General features: G+C 49.5%; 1 protein-coding gene across 1 annotated transcript in view; it reads left to right on the plus strand.

Annotated features, from left to right (window-relative positions):
* Positions 1–3,155: 3,155 nt before the first annotated feature.
* EPHX1 (epoxide hydrolase 1) overlaps positions 3,156–16,392 on the plus strand; it is a 30,421-nt gene continuing 17,184 nt past the window's right edge. Inside the window, exon 1 of the mRNA XM_090263544.1 lies at positions 3,156–3,257. The gene's annotated coding sequence lies outside the window, so the exon portion shown is untranslated. The remainder of the gene's footprint in view (positions 3,258–16,392) is intronic.

Genomic DNA, 16,392 nt, shown 5'->3' on the forward strand with positions numbered 1-16,392 from the left:
CGGAGCAACCAGACCAGGCTGGACGCAGGTCAGAAGGCTCGTTAGGCACTTGAAGAAAATAAAATTGAAGAAAATCTGATGTGCTTTAGCTGGGTAGCTCCGTTGGTTAGAGTGTCATCCCGATAAGCCAAGGTTGCAGGTTCGATCCCCGGTCAGGGCACATTCAAGAATCAATAAATGCATGAATAAGTGGTACAACAAATCAATGTTTCTCTCTCTCTAAAATCAATAAATCAAAAAATTTTAAAGAAAATCTATTGCGCGCAAACTGATTATGAAGGGATTTAGATAACAGAAGTTAGTATTGAAGTAGTGATGGTTCATAAATAGGCAAATTTACAAATATTAAGTCTAGGGAAAACACCATGTTAAACGGGAAAAGAAAATGAATCCTAGTTACTATAGATCAGCCCCGAATTGCCTTCATAATAATGAAAACACTGAATAGTGATATAACTGAACTTATCAGGGGAAACAGTGGAGGATGGGAAGTCCAGGTAGTGAGGTCAGTTGAAAAAAACAGCTAATTTCCGTATCAGTTAAGGTTTTCAACAGAAAGTGCCTAAAATGAGGTTTAAGAAACTTAAATATGAACATACAAATATAAAAAGGTTTGGCTACAAGGGTTAAACCTGGTTTTTGCTCTTCAAGAAGATTGGGGTGGGGGTGGGGAGGAGAAACTGCCATTGGCTTCAAAACCTTGTAGAGCCAGTGGATGCTTCAAACAATTGATCATAATTCGGAGCTAAATCAGCCCTCCCATCCCCTACAAAACAGGCCCAAAATGATTCTCGTACGTCAGTACGTCACAATGCAGTGTCCAGCGCAGGCCCGTAGAGGGCCCAAAAGGGCCTTTACTTTTGAACTTTGTGTTTACAGACTAGCTTATTTACGGAAATGCTTCTATTGACTTTGATCTTCACAAGACTGTGTTGTTGACTGTTGCCCTTGAAGTTCTGGGAATATAGTATAGGCAGAGATCTCTAGAAATCTGGGATAACGTGGTTTGGGGAGTCAATGGGAAGTTATTGAAAAGAATTTTCAGGATCAATGAGTCCTTTTGGTGGACATAGGAAAAGTGCTTAAAAATCCAACATTTGACAGCTTTCCTCTTCATTTACATCTGTTAAAAAATGCAACTGAGTGAATTTTAAATATCTTCTTGGCTTTATTCATGAACAGGGCAGCACCCCCACTAGCAAAGAGGAAGGCATGCCATACAGAGCTGTACAAAATGGAATCAGCTAAAGGCAGAAGGAGGGGGTGGCACAAGGAGTTCACAGCAAAAGAAAAGATTGTTTCAGGAGAGGTCACCGTCCTCTGGGGGACGGCAGGGGTCTACCAGGAAGGGGAGCTCACTGGTGCTGACCAGGTCATTCCAGAGTGACTGGTTAACACTACATTCCTGGGAGAGGCCGCAACAGCAGTTCAGTTAGGTCAGTTACCTCTGGTTTGCTGAAGTGGGCCCTAGCGCAAGTGACTCCATTTTGGCCTGTTGTCTCTTTTAACGTATCTTTTTATGAAATATGAAGTCTATATAAAATCTTAAGTTATTTCTATTTGCAGTGACTCTGTATAAAATACGTCTTTGTAAACTGTCTTGTCCATTGTACATAGGCAAGTTTCTAGAAATTGGGGATTCTGCTTCTTTTTTATTGGTTCGTTGGGAGCACCAGATGCTAATTGATGATTGGTAAATCTACTTGATTATAAAACTGATGTGAAAAGACAGATATAAAGCAATTCTATGCAATTGGTATTCTTACAAAATGTTCTGTCTTTAGGACATTTTATAACTTAGCCATTTGGTATCCCACCCCCACTCCTTTAATGTCAAGTGGGTTTATAATCTGTTAATCTTGAAACAGATAATACTTTTGTATTGAGTGATGAGTGATATGCCCTTTTGAGAAGTTAACTGTAATAAAATACATACAGGGTCTGGTGCCATCAATGATCTTTCCATTGGCAATTTATTGCTAAGCATCCAAAGAGCAGAGAGTGCCTGGGAGCAGCCCCATGGTGAATAATAATGAAGGAGAAGCTTGAAGTGGGGAGCATATAGAGACAGAGAGAATTACATATTAAATACTTCAATGTATAGTTTTTAAGATAAAGGATATTCATGTAGAAAAATTCAATTCTCAAAATCAAGATATTAAACATTAATATAATACAATTATTTAACCTACAGACCTTCAAATGTCTCCAATAGTCCCAATAACATTCTTCACAGAAACTTGCTGATCCAGCATCAGTCTAGAACAGAGCATGGCAATTCATTTTCATGGTTCGCGTCTTGTCTTTCTTGACACTGACCTTTTTTGTTTTGACCTTGACATTTTTGAAGAGTACAGGCCAGTTATTTTTCAGAATATTATTTAATTTGGGATTTGTCTGATGTTTCCTTGTGGTTGATTTGTATTGTTCATTTTTGGCATAAAGAATGTTCCCTTCCCAGTGAATCAGGAATTAATCTAGTTTTTAACCCAAAGTTGCCCCCCTCACTCATTATTTTTCATTCTAACTCATGTTCCTGAAAACGCCCCAGAAGTCTGTACAGAGGAACAGCTTTTGTTCTGATTTTTAAAATACAAGGTACTCTAGAGAGCACATTATAGCCATTCTTTCGCTCTATAGCAACAGCTTTTGACCAAAAACAGCACTCTTAACTTTTGCCCTGCTGACTTGGACTCTGTAACTTATTTATTTATCGACTGCATATGTGCAGATTGTACTTTGAAACATCTTACAGTGTCTTAGATTTCATATTCTAAGGAGTGAGGTTACAATCTCGCCGCTGTTATTCTACATAACAACAGCGTTATTGAGATATAATTCACATCCTACCAAAGTCCCCCTTTTGAAGTGTGCAGTTCGGTAGTTCGTTTGCATATTCGGAGTTGGGATGCAACCATGACCATCATCGCGAAGTTGAGGACGTTAGTCACTGCATCAGATCGCTGGAAGAGTTCCAGGCGCGGGTCCACGCTGCACTTTGAGTAGCCCTGCTCCAGAGCAGACGCGGAGCCTTGGAGAGGTGCGGACTGTCCGGGGTCCCTCAGGTTATGACAGAGCCCAGGAAGTCCCTGCAGCCCAGGGCTCAGCTAGGACCGCCCCATGGAGGGGGACGAGCCTGGGCGGGGTCAGCGCTGGGGCCCCGGAGGCCAGCCACGGAAGTCGGGGGAACCGGGAGCCGGAGGGACAGTGTGCAGGTCCCCGCAGGAGCTTGGGAGCCGGGGAACCAACGACCGACCGTAAGCCCCCCCGGGGCGCGGGGCGCGCAGCTTCGGGTTGGGGTGGGGTGGGGTGCAGCAGCTAGGGAGCTCAGGCGGGGCCGGATGGTGCATGAGGCCGCGGGCTGGGGACTCTGTGGGGCCCCGCCGTCTGGCAGGCGGGCCTCCGCACCCACTGGTGTCGTGCGCCGCCTCCCCTCCCCACCCGTGGCTGCGTCTTAGACGCTGGAGCCTCGCGTGCCCGCGCCTGGCTCCCCGCCGCCCTTCTGGCTCCGCGGGCGCGCAGGCGGGAAGAGGCCCGAGCAAGCCCTCGGCCGGCAGGGCGGCGACCCGCCGGACACGGCCCCTTGTCTAGCTGCCCTCGAGAGCGGTGATGCCAGGGTTGCATCTAGCCCCACGGCGCCATGCACGTGCCCGCCCCCGAAGTCCTCTCTCATGTCTCTTAGCTGCAATGAGCTTTCCGGCCATCTCTGCCCACTGCCCCCCTTTTTCCCTCTCCTGCCTCGTGCTCCTCCCTCGGGGTGCAGACCAGCCCGCCCAGCCCAGCCCAGCCTCCGGCCCTGCCAGGGGAGCATCGCAGCAGAAGCTGTGGGACTTGGCTTCGGGCCCCTCGTTTGCCCCGCCTCTTCCGACGCACCCTTGGGGGTGAGAGGTGGGGGGGCACGCAGTGCTGTAATCCTAATTTCGACCACTTTTTTCTGAAAGCTGCGCCCCCCCCTTCCACTTCCCTCCGCTCCCCTCCAGCGCATAAACTTCAGGCTCCCCAAAACCGCTAGCTGCCCCTGGCGCCGGGATGGACAGACATCCTCTGCCTTCCCTGACCCCGGCAGCTCTGGGGTAGGGTGGGCGTAAGGGAACCTAGCCATTTGGCCTCTCAGCTCCGAGGGTAGCGCCTTTGCCCAGATTTGTCAGCTGCTGTGGAAATTGCTGAGGACACTGGGATCTATGCCTGTTTCTGGGCGGCTGCAGCCCCCTCTGAATTCAGTGTGGTTTAAAGTAAATATTTTCCGGAAACCCCGCTGCTGCTGCTCCAGAAGCACCATTATTTTCTGGTGCCCTGCTTACTTCCTTCAGTGACTCTGGCCGTGGGGGATGCTGTGGGGAACTTTCACTGGCCCCACTGGGTCTGATTTAGCCAAAAACTCTGGGGTGATCAGCAAACAGTTTTTCTTTCCCAAATTTCCACTCCTAGGAGGGCCATGGGATAGCTTCCTCCTGTTCCCCCAGGGAAGTGAGGACGGTGCTTAAGGACTGCTCTCTGCCCTGGGCAGGGGGCTAGGCAGGGAACATGCCCTCGTAGGGCCTGCAGTAATGTGGGGAAAAGATGGGCAACAAACAAAATAAATTTGTAAAATATGAAGAATGTTGGAAAATGTGTGCCATGAAGAACCATAAGCATTGAAGAGGGAAGGTGAAAGGAGAAGGCCTCACTGAGAGGTGACATTTGAATAATCCTGCTATCTGGGATGACAGTGCCAGGTGGCGGGAAGAGTAAGTGCAAAGGCCCTGTGGCAGGTGTGTGCCCTACATGTCTGTGTAGGCTGAGTGTGAACCAACTTGCCAGCAGTGTTCACTAGTGTGAGTGACCTACTGGAACCAGGTGAGAAAGGATGAACTATGACCTCCTTTGGGAAAGCGAAGGAGGTCATAGTTCATGGTTTCTCGTTTCTCACCCACCCTGAGAGTGAGAGGACTCCAAACTTTCTGCTGCCTCCAGCACGGTTCTGGGAAAGGAAAGACACCCATGGAAAATGGCTACTCAGCAAGGCAGCCAGGGTGAACCTCAAAGCCATCTGCTCCAGTCCCGCCTGTCTGCGTGATCCCACCTGGCTCTCAGCTGGGCCTTAGGCATCCTGGTTGTACAGACTTAGGGGAGTGGATGTCACTTATGGGAAGTGACTGTCCTTGGGCACAAGGACTTTTAGAGAAAGGACATCAGGCCACTGGAGGAAGTGGAGAGTGCTTCCCCCAGTCTCCTTCTGTGGCGTCCTGGTCTGTCTGACATCTAAACCCAGCATGAACCAGAGCTCACAGGGAGCCCCAGTATGACCAATACCCAGTGTCCCTCCCATCCACATGCCCAGGCTTAGTGGTGTTCAACTGACACCTTGACTCTTCCCTTCCAGCACCTGGCCAGGCCCAGACATGGGAGGGCAGGAGCTACCCAGACTCCATTTCTTCAATACTCGAAGACATGGAACATAGCTTGGCTTACAATATACAGAAAGGCTAAATGTGAGCTGGTCACCACTGTTGAAGAAATAGCCCAGAGCATACCCACCCAGGGCTGGAGTGGGCACAGAGCAGGCACGTGGTAACTTGTGGAGCTTCCGGGATGTCATGCTCAAAGCCCACCTCTGACAGGGCCTAGATTCCATCATTAGTGATTCATTCCTTTGAGAGGCGATACAATGATGTGGAAAGACAACTGGCAGGGAAGGAGGACCTAGCTCATGTCCTAGCTCTGCCACTAACATCACCCTCCCAGGGCCTCATCCATAAGGTGATGAGCTTGGACTATCCAATCTGCAAGACTCTGCAGCTCTGATATGTGATGATTCTGTGGGTCAGAAGTCCAAAGGCATCTTCAGGAAGGGAATTATGTAGGTGGGGAGAGGTCAGTTTTGATGGGGCCTGGATGGGTTCTGCAGCCTATACCAAGCCCTCTGCGGGCAGCTGAAATAGAGTGAAGGCCCTGGGCCCGACGTGCAGGGGGCTAACCTCAGACAGAGAGCAAGGGCCCAGATTGAGGCTTAGAAGTCACTGCCCAGCCCAGCTGGCCTCCCGGGATCACCTAGGGTGGGCTGCCCATGGGTGTTCTTGGCTGAGGCCTGGTGCTTTAGGGTAAGGTGCAGAAGGCACCCGAGTAGTTCCCCCAAGAGGGAACTAAAGGTTTGCCAAGGATCCCGCCACCCCTTTGCCTGAGGAGGGAGGAGTGGTGGGCACCGGGAACAGCTCCCTGCCACCAGGATAGGACAGTACAGTCCTCTCCTTGGTTATACCGTTGACCCTTGAACAAGACGGTCTTGAACTGGGCAGGTCCACTTGTACATGAATCTTTGCCAATAAATACACTGGAAAAATTCTCCGAGACTTGGCGGCAGTTTGGCAAAACTCACAGACGAACCTTTAGAGTTTCTTAATAACATTTTCTCTTCTCTAGCTTTCTTTAGTGTGGGAACACAGTATATAACATTATAACACAAAATATGTGTTCATCGACTGTTTATGTTATCCCTCAACAGTAAGTTATTAGAAGTTTTGGGGGGGTCAAAAGGTATATGTGGATTTTCAACTGCCTGGGGTGCTGGCGCCCTCCCCTCCCCCCCACATTGTCCAAGGGTCAGCTGTATAACTAAACACACAATTGTGCAAACCAAGTTCAAAGGGAAGCAGCCTCTTCTACCATCAAGGTCTGTTTATACTTCTGAGGGGGGTCACAGTCCATCGTTTCTCACCCTGACGCCCCGTTTTCACCCTCTGCAGCCCAGCCTACAGCATTCCTGCGGATGGGCTCAAAGACCTGGCGGGGCGGCTTCATGCCCATGGGTCCTGGCTCTCCGCCTTTGGCTTCTGTTGCCCGGTGGGTGGGCACGGCTCTCATGAGCGCCAACTTAGTACACCGTCCGGGCGCAGCAAAGCCACGCCTGGTAGGCCCTCCAAGGCCTAAGTGCACGTGGTCGCATGGGGGAGGGGGGCTGTTCTTCTCTCTGAGGACTTCAGAGACTTCCCAGAAGGTCTCTAGCGAACCCAGAGAGAAGGGCCACGGGCCTCGTCCCCAGTCGGGAACAGAAACTCTTGCAGCCTTTAGCTTTTGGGAAGACGAATACACAGACTGACTGAATTCAGATGTCTTCTTGGCACTGACTAGCAGGGCTAACTCAAGCAAACTACTTAGCCTCTCTGAGCTGAATTTTTTTTAAAAGATTTTATTTATTTATTTTTTAGAGAGAGGAGAAGGAAGGGAGAGATACACCGATTGGTTGCCACTGGCGCACCCCCAACTTGGGACCTGGCCGGCAACCCAGGCATGTGCCCTGACTGGGAATCGAACCTGTGACCTTTTGGTTCACAGGCCGCCGCTCAGTCCACTGAGCCACACCAGCCAGGGCCTGAGCAGCATTTTTAAATCTCTTTCAAATGGGAAAAATACCCCTTCCTTCTCAGGGTTATTGCAGCACATGAGATGACATGTTCAGTGTCCCCAGCCTCGAGTCACAGTCCAAAACTTCTCTGGGCTCCTTCACGGGAGGCTGTGGTGCCAGACACATACTGATGTCCTGGAAGGTTTTGAGTGTCCCTGCCCTGGGCCCATCTGGCTGGCTTGAGCCTGGTTGTGTCCCATTGTGAGCCTGTGAGGGTGGCAGGTAGCCAATGACTGGAGCGGAAGGTCTAAGTGTCTCTGTGGAGTCAAAGAGCCATGCAGTGCTCCTCAGCGAGACCAGGCAGCGGGCTCTCCGCCCTGCCCCAAGGGCCACCACCTCAGGGTGTCCCCCTGCAGCTCAGCCTGGGACTTGCCTTCCCCTGTGGAATGAGGGACCTTTACTGCGTTGAGTGGTGACTTTCTGGTGTATTCCTCTTCTGTCAGACCTGGAGACATGTGGACCTTTTGGAAAGTAAGAGAAGCCATTTGGTTCCAGTGCCAGGCCTCACATTTAACCCCTGTAGTGACAAGGGCAGCTTAGGAAGTCTCTTGCCAACGCGGATATACTTTCCTGCTTCCTGGTTTATCTGCCTCCCAGTTGTCCCTGGGAGGAGGCAGGGGAGGCAGGCTCTGCCAACAAGTGGGGGAAGCTTTCCCCCTCCCCCCACCCTAGCCTGGTTCTGTGCCTCCTCCCAAGGTCACGGTGATACTCTGTCAAGAGGGCACATGTTCATTCCAGAGTTGCCCCAGGACCTCTGATGGAACTCCAGAAGTATTTTAGCCTTTTGTGACTTCTTATGCCTTTTTGCAACCTAGACATTGCCGCAAGCAACCAACCCCCCCGAGATACCCACAACCCCTCGGAACCCTGACCCTAGTCTTCAGGGCTGTTCCTCATGAAGCACCGGCCCTCTCACCCCCCTGTCACTCCATCCCAGGGAGAAAGGGGCTCAGGTTACGGAGCCAGGGCCTGCCTCACAGTGCGATCCTGTTACATACACACAATTGAGGAAGCTTCCAGACGGGGAGTACATTGTGGAGGACGAGCCACCTGGGCAGAGGAGGGAGGGGTAGTGTGGTGAACGGTGGGAAAGGAATCAAATAGGCATATTATGTGGCCCACTCCTATTATCCCCTGAAATAGGAGTCTTTCTCTACTCCAATAGAGGATCGCTAAGTACTGAAATTCCGCAGAGGTAATGCTTTTCCCTCGTAGGCAGTGAACTGTGTTCCACTTAGGTTTTCCCCTCCGGTAACTTAGAACCAATGGAAAACTTGACCACTCTTATTTTAATTGGCAGAACGTAGGCTGGAACAGGGCTTCACATGAAACTCCCCGAGCATGAGCACTTGACCCCTTCTGTGTGGGAAGAGTGTGGGCCCTCCTTGCGTTATATAACTTAAAGCTGGAAGGTTGTACAAATGAGTTTGTGGGGGGCCCAGCTCAGGGGCGTGTAAAATCTGTGGAGGTCGCCATATCCTCTGCTTAGGGCCGACCGACCAGCCCACCCACGTGGCCCTCTCCTTATCCCAGGCCATTCTTCCTTCCCTACACTCTACCTTCCAGCCCTACTGGGGCCCTCCGCTCTGCAAGGATCGCTGTATAAGGCCCCATCATGGTTCGTGGGGCACCTCCTCTGGGAAGCTTCCATCGGCCTCAGACTGGGCCCCTCTCCCGCTTTAGTGCACCGTGTCCTGGCCACTTGCCCTGAGTTAACTCATCAAATCCTCCCCGCTCGCTAAGGGAGGCACTTTATTCTCCCCCTCTCACAGGTGGGGAGACTGAGGCCTGGAGAAGTGGGGTGAGTCGCTGGCCTAAGGTTACATGGCTGACAAGTGGCTGCGCCAGGATTCTAAGTGGCCAGTTAGTGCCTGACCCCCTGGAGGGCTGGCTCCTGACTCCCTGAATGTTTTCCTCAGACCACCAGTCACCAACGCTCTCCTTTCTGTCAACACGGGCATAGAGAGAGCCAGGGGGACAGGGCGGAGTCCCTCCAAGGCAGGTGGTGATGTCCCTTCACTCAGGCCCCAGAACAGGGCTCCCCTAGGAAGGCTACCCCCCAACCCCGTCCCACTGTTTTTGCTTCTTTTACTCCCCTGCCTTTTGCGTGAAACCACATTTTCCCTTTCCCCTGGGGCTGGCGCCAGTCTGTGCTCCCAGGGCTGGGCTCCAGGTCTTGCGGGGAGGTAAACAAGGCCCTTGTCGGTGCAGCACGCTCTGCTCAGCCCAGCCCGCCGGCACTCGGCCTCACCCGTCCTGAGTCCTGGGTCGGCCACTGAGGTTCAGGGGAGGTGGCTGTGGGTGGGGAGGCTGGCAGAATGCTGAGCTGTGCAGGGCAGGGAGTGCCCCCCGCCAGGGTTCCCCCACCCGTGGTGGGCCAGCCTGCCACCGAAAGTGGTCTCTGCTCCAGTGAACGAGCCTGGGAGTTTGGGGACTCGCTTCTGGGAAGCTTCTGGGAGCCTCAGGGCCTGAGTAGCTGTCAACAGTGTTTTGGCACTGGTGGCGGAAACACCCCATTCTGCGCTGCCTTGGCAGGCTGGCCCTGGGATGGATGGAAGCCATCTGTTTTTCCCTTTGCTGTGTGTTCATTTTGCCTTCCCCGGGGAGGGCGAGGAGGGACCCAGGCCCGAGGAAGCACACAGAGCCCCTGAGCCCACCTTTCTCTCTGGCCTGGCATCCCAGAGGCACATGGTACCCTCGTCTCCCCTTCTTCCCTCTGCCCCACAGTGTTCTGCCCAGGCAGGCTCCCCACCCCCGCCCCCGAAGGAGCTGGAGGTTCTCACGCTCATGTGAGTCTGACTCACGATCAGGAACACAACCGTCCGCAGGGCAGAGAGGGGAACCCTCCCCAGCCTGACAGAGCTGGGCCTCTCTCAGCAGGACATGCAGGAACCGTCAGGTGGCAGATGGATGTACGGTCTGAAGCTCAGAGGGGGTCTAGGTGAGAGACACACATGTTCTGTCACCTGTGCAGAGGTAGCAGTGGGAGCCACTTTGACAGAAAGGATGGCCTCACTTGGACACAGGTTCTCTGGCAGCTCCTGTTCCTCTGTCAGCCTGGCCAGCTTCGTTTCCCCGTTTTCTCACTGTCACCGGGCCTCTGGCCCTCCGATGCCCGCACATTTCCGCATTAACCTTTGTCCCAAGTGCTTCTTGGCCACTGGAAAGTCATGCAGCAGGCGTCCCAGCTGCAGCTGCTTGAGGGTGTTTTGTGCAGCTCAGGTGCTGGGAGGGTGGCTGATTCACTGTTGACATAGACCTGGGGTCTGTCACCATTACGGTTTTTCATATTAAAAAAAAAAAATACACTTCTTCTGTTTTTGAGTGGATAGTACATGTATTTGATGAAAGTCATTTTTTTTTAAGTGTGAAAGCTTATTCCATGAAAGTTTATTCCCTCCTTGCAGGCAGGCACTGTTTGAGTGTCTGGGTAAACTCCAGGGATAGTCTTCAACAGGATGTGTGTGCTCTGGCGCCCACTAATTCTGCACATTTTTCTGTACCCTGCTTTTTCCACTTAACTGTGTGTCATAGAGATTTGTCCACATCAGCCTATAGATGGACCCCTTTTTTTCCACCTTCTGCATAGCATTCACTGCTTATTCTACCAGTCCTCAGTTAGTGAGCATTCAGATGGTTTTGAATCTTCTGCTTTTACGAAAGAAAAAAAAAAGTGATGAATATTCTTATCCCTGTAGTATTTTATGTAAATGTAAATTCAGTATTTTAGGGAGAGAAATTCCTAGGACTAGAATTGCATCGTAGGCCATCTGTATTTTACATTTTGATGGGTACTACAAAATTGCTTTTCACCCAGGTGTGACTACTTGGAGCCAAGTGGTACAACACTCTTTTCTGTCCTCAGCAAGGAAGTGTTTATTTATCATAAAGTGTTTAAGAGATGGAACATTTATATGGCATTGAAAATTTAAAGGCCAAGCATTTATTCTTGAGAGTTAGTCTTCTGGGGGACTTGATATATTTTCTTTCCCCCTTGAGTTTCTCAATTAACTAGGATTATGTTAGGCTTTATAGAATAGAAAACTCAAAATAATAGCAGCTGGAACAATATAGAAGTTTATTTTCCTGTCATCCAAGGGGAGTTTAGAAGGAAATAGTCCAGGGCTGGGCTGGTGGCTCCGTGGTGAACCCAAGCTCCTTCTGTCTTTCTCCATCACCATCTAGCAGTGACCTCTATCCTCAAGGTCACTTCATGATCCAAAGTGGCTACCAGAGTCCAACCATCATGTCTACGTCCCAGAAAGCATGAAGACGAAGGGGCAGGTGCCTGCTCCCCAGCTGAGTCAGGGTTCTTTCCACAGCCTTCCGCACACAAGCGGGACCCACATACTTTGGTGCAGGTTGTGCGCTGGGAAATCTTAGGGGTTGCCATTGCCAACTTAAAAAATAAAAGCACAGGCTGTGATGAAGGATAATGGTGTTTATCTGAGCAAAAGGGGAATTGAAATCCAGGGCGCAGATTTATGTAACCACCTAAATTGTGCTCCAAAGGAAATAAAGAAAGGGTTTATGAAGGGCAAAAGCCTAAGAGCTATTCTCATCTCCATCCTCCATGTAAACGAAGGACGCTGGGATTGGTTAGGCCCGTTATGTAAATGAGGGTGCTGGTTGTCAGAATGGATTGGTTCCTTTCCAGGTGAAGAATGCAGATGGTCTGTGACCATGATGAGGAGGAAGTAAAGTCCACATATGTCCAAGGAGCAGTCATGGACCCCGGATGAGTGCCGTTCAGCTCTGAGCTGAGTTTAGCCATCAGTCAGTAACTTAACAATAGTTCCAGGAACTGGGACATGAGACCCGCACAGGCCCCATTTCCTCAGCGACCTCCTGACTCCACTTGAAGGGACTCCCTCAGCAATGCTTATTGCACTTTATTTTCTCCGTTATCACCATTCCCATCGTTAACACCATGGATTTATATTTTTATTTACAACTAGCTTCTAGCAGCTGGCAGGGAGGTATCTTGTAACACAAGCAGAATATTAGGTTAATTTTTGGATTGTACATTGAGAGATGGCTGCTTTTCTTAATTCACACCAAGAGAACGTCTGGGCTCTGCCCCAAATACGCTTGCAGCTTTTTGCCGTCACTCATCACTCTGCCACACTGCGCTGCAGGGAAGGCAGAGGGATGCAGCGTGCGGCTGGGCTCGTCCGGCTGAAAAACCCCATTGCTAAGACAGCAGAGGTCAGAGCCGTCAGCCAGCCCTGCTGGCCCAGCCTGTGGGAATGTGCGCCGGAGGCCGAGCTTTGTAAGGGCAGCTGGGGTAGACTTGTGCAATCCGCTGTCCAGGCCCACTCTTCCGCATGATTGTCAACTCTTACCCTGGACACGGGCACAGAGCCTGCGGTCCTTCGCCTATGCCACGCGCTCACCTTCTTTCTCCCACGCCTTCTTCGCACATGCTCTCGGTGCTCCCTGGATTTGCCCCCATTCCACCATTAAATTCTGCCTGGTGAACTGCTATTCATTCTTAAAAACCCTGCTCAGTGACCCTCTCCTCCGGGAAACCGTGGTGGCCCACTTCTGTCTCTGTACTGTCATGTGCCACTTAACAACAGAGATACGTTCTAAGGAATGACAGAGGTACATTCTGAGAAATGAGCTGTTAGGCAATTGCATCACTGTATGAACATCACAGAACACACTTACACAAACCTAGATGGTGTAGCTACCACACACCGAGGCTACATGGTACAGCCTATTGCTCCAAGGCTACATGCATGTGACTGTACAAAACAGCAAGGTATTAAATCAAGCACAAGGAATTATGCAATCAGGAGGTGCAGCAAACATGAGGTGACATCATGGGGTGTGTGAGGCTGCAGCTGGCACGGCACAGCATGCTGTTACGGCAAACTTTTTTCCCATAAAGAGTACACTCAAAAATAACAATAAAAAGTGCAGTATAGCCTTGGCTGGTGTGGCTCAGTGGACTGAGCGCTGGCCTGCACACCAAAGGGTTGCCAGTTCGATTCCCAGTCAGGGCACATGCCTGGGTTGCTGGCCAGGTCCCCAGTTGGGGGTGTGCAAGAGGCAACCACACACTGATGTTTCCGCCTCTTTCTCCCTCCCTTCCCCTCTCTCTAAAAGTAAATAAATAAAACCTTTTTTTTTTTAATTGCAGTATAGGAAGTACATAAACTAGTGGCATGGTCATGTATTATCATTATCAAGTATTACGTACCATACATAATTGTATGTACGGTATTTTTATACTATGGGCAGAGCAGTGGGACTGCTTACACCAGTGTCACCACAAACACGTGAGCCATGCATTGCGCTGCGAGGACACTAGGTGATAGAAAATTTTCAGCTACATTGTAATCTCAGTGGTCACTGTCCTTTATGTGGCCCGTCACTGACCAAAATGTCTTTATGCGGCACATAACTACATATATTGCATTGGTCACGAGAAGGGTATTATCTGCTCATCTGGCTGTCCTGCTAGAGCATGAACTCCTGCAGGTACAGGGCGGTGCCTTATTCCCTGTGTCTGCAAGGCCCCCGGATCACAGGCACGCACACTGTTTGCTGAACCACCCTCTGGTCCCAAACCAAATTTATACTTACTTTTCCAAGGCCCAGATCCAAATCTCTTATTTACTTTAAAAAACAAATGACTCTTTGATACTTTAAAGACCAAATTCAAATTACAGAAAAAGAGTTTGCTGGAGCTTAAATGAATCCTGTGTTTTAAAACTTGTAGTTTTGCCCCAAGCATAACAAATATGTTCAATTATGAAACTGATGTGCCTTTTAACAGTGCCAGAGAACAAAGCACCTCCTTTATTTGGCCTCCTATATTTAAAACTGTCCTTTGTAAGTCAAACCCAGAAAGGCAAAAGTAAACTAATAAATTGCTTCACTTGCATCATTTGTCACTTTTAAATAGTTTACACTTAGTCTTTTAAGGGTAATGGTCATTGCATTGCTCAGCTAGCCTCTTCAGCTTGAACTCATTCCTGACTTTTTTCCCACCTTTCATAAATGCATGCCCAGAACTTGACCTCACTATAGAACTGGGAAAATTAAACTGTACATAATCTCATTTCTCATCTGAGTAGTCAATTATTGCTCATCAGGTTTCCCTATAAGCACAGCCTCTTATAAGTAAATGACCATTGTCCTCCAGTTAGTGTGTTTAAACAAAATAGGCTGTTTTACAACAAAAACTACACTTTCCTTACTCAGCAAGCTAATCATTTTTTTTAGGAAGGGTATTGTGGCTATAAGGGAAAAAATGCCTTTATTCAGAAAGGCTTCCCTTCCCCCATCCTCCTCAGCAAAGTATTTTGTCACTATTCTGGAAAAGTGCACTCAAAAACAAAGCAACAATCTAATCGGATAAAATGTATTTCTGGAACTTTTGGGGTGGACGAATTAAGCTCTAATTTCAGGCGCAAGCATAACAAAGCAGGCACTCCCAAGTTGTATTATCAATGCTTGTGGATTTTTCATAGCGTCTCCTGAGTGGTGTTATTTCGAAGTGATTAGAATATTTTCTAAACCAGCAGGAGCTGACCACATGGAAGAGATAAATATAGCTCTCTCCCTGGAAACATGGAGTCTTAGCAAACAAAATTCTGCCCCCTGATGCGGAGAATATAAGTTCTCTGGGCAGATAGAAAACAAAGAGCTGAGCCTACCCCCAGGGACATGTCTGGGAAAAGGCTGACAGCTAGAGATGGACAGGGCCTGTGCTGTTCTTCATCCTCCCAAGTCAGTCCTCGAGGAGGACACACGTGAAGGACAGCAGGTGCCCCGGACCACAGGTGCCCACACCGTGCACTGTCTTAATTCCAGCCTACCAATACACAAAAACTGTGATGGGGCTGTGGGGCATGGGCTACATAATCTAATAGGGACAGAGTCCCTCTGGGGTGTCTTCCAGCACAGACATCCCGCACAGCAATAAGGGATTGGGCGGAGCACCTGCTTTGAGCCAGGCTTTGAAGGTCAGCGTTATTATCTCCATTTTACAGACAAGGTCATAAATGCTCAGTGATTTGGTGACTTGCCCAAAGCCTCTCAACTAGTAAATGGTAGAGCTGGGATTTGAACTACTTGAACCCTAGATGCTCCCTTATTGTAAACTCCAAGGTGTTCCAGTTTTAAAGTCAAAGGTAGTCAGACTTGCTGTTTGGGGAGGAAGTATCCCATGGAATGGGGGTTTTACACGTAAGCCAGGCTGGCTCCTCAGAAGATAACACCCAGGTGGACCACCCTGCTTCCCAGAACTCACAAGGTATTTGCCTAATACTCGATATACAGTGGACTGGGAGATAGATAACATGTTTTCAGTAACCTAATGGGATTACATCTGCTTGTGGCTGACTTCTGAATCAGTAGACCTCACTGAGTAAGGGATCAGAGCCCGGGTGGGTTGCCACACTTGAGGGGCAGCATTCAGGCAATGGGGAGGTCTGTTAACCTGGGCCACCCAGGCTCATAACAGAGCATCCCTGCAGTGACTGCTCAGTGCACCCCTGAGCTGTGTCAATGCACCTGCCCAGGTCTTACTCTTCAGGGCTCTCTTTTCTAGGCCACATACAGACCTCTCTGTCCCCTTTCTCCACATTGTAATCACGAGGGAACTTTCAGTCATTATTTCTTCAAATAGGTTCTCAGTCCCTCTCTCACGCGCGCTTTCGCTCTCTCTCCCCTCCTTCTAGTATCCCTCTGATGCAGATGTTGTTACATTTCATATTGTTTTAGAGGTCCTTTAAACCATCATCATTTTAAAAATTATTTTTTCTTGTTGCTGCTTTGATCGGGTGTTTTTTTCTACCTTGTCTTCCCAATAGCTGGTTTGATCCTCTGCTTTATCTAATCTGATGTTGATTTCTTCTAGTGTAGTTTTAATTTCAGATATTGTATTCTTCACTTCTGATTGGTTCTTTCATATGGTTTCTACATCCTTTTTTATGCTTACGATCTCTTGGGTGAAGTTCTCACTGAGTTCGTCCATTCTTCCCCTAAGTTCCTTG

The sequence above is a fragment of the Furipterus horrens genome, unplaced genomic scaffold (genome assembly GCF_987537825.1).
Source record: "Furipterus horrens unplaced genomic scaffold, mFurHor1.1.pri manual_scaffold_15, whole genome shotgun sequence".
Classification (NCBI taxonomy): Eukaryota; Metazoa; Chordata; class Mammalia; order Chiroptera; family Furipteridae; genus Furipterus; species Furipterus horrens.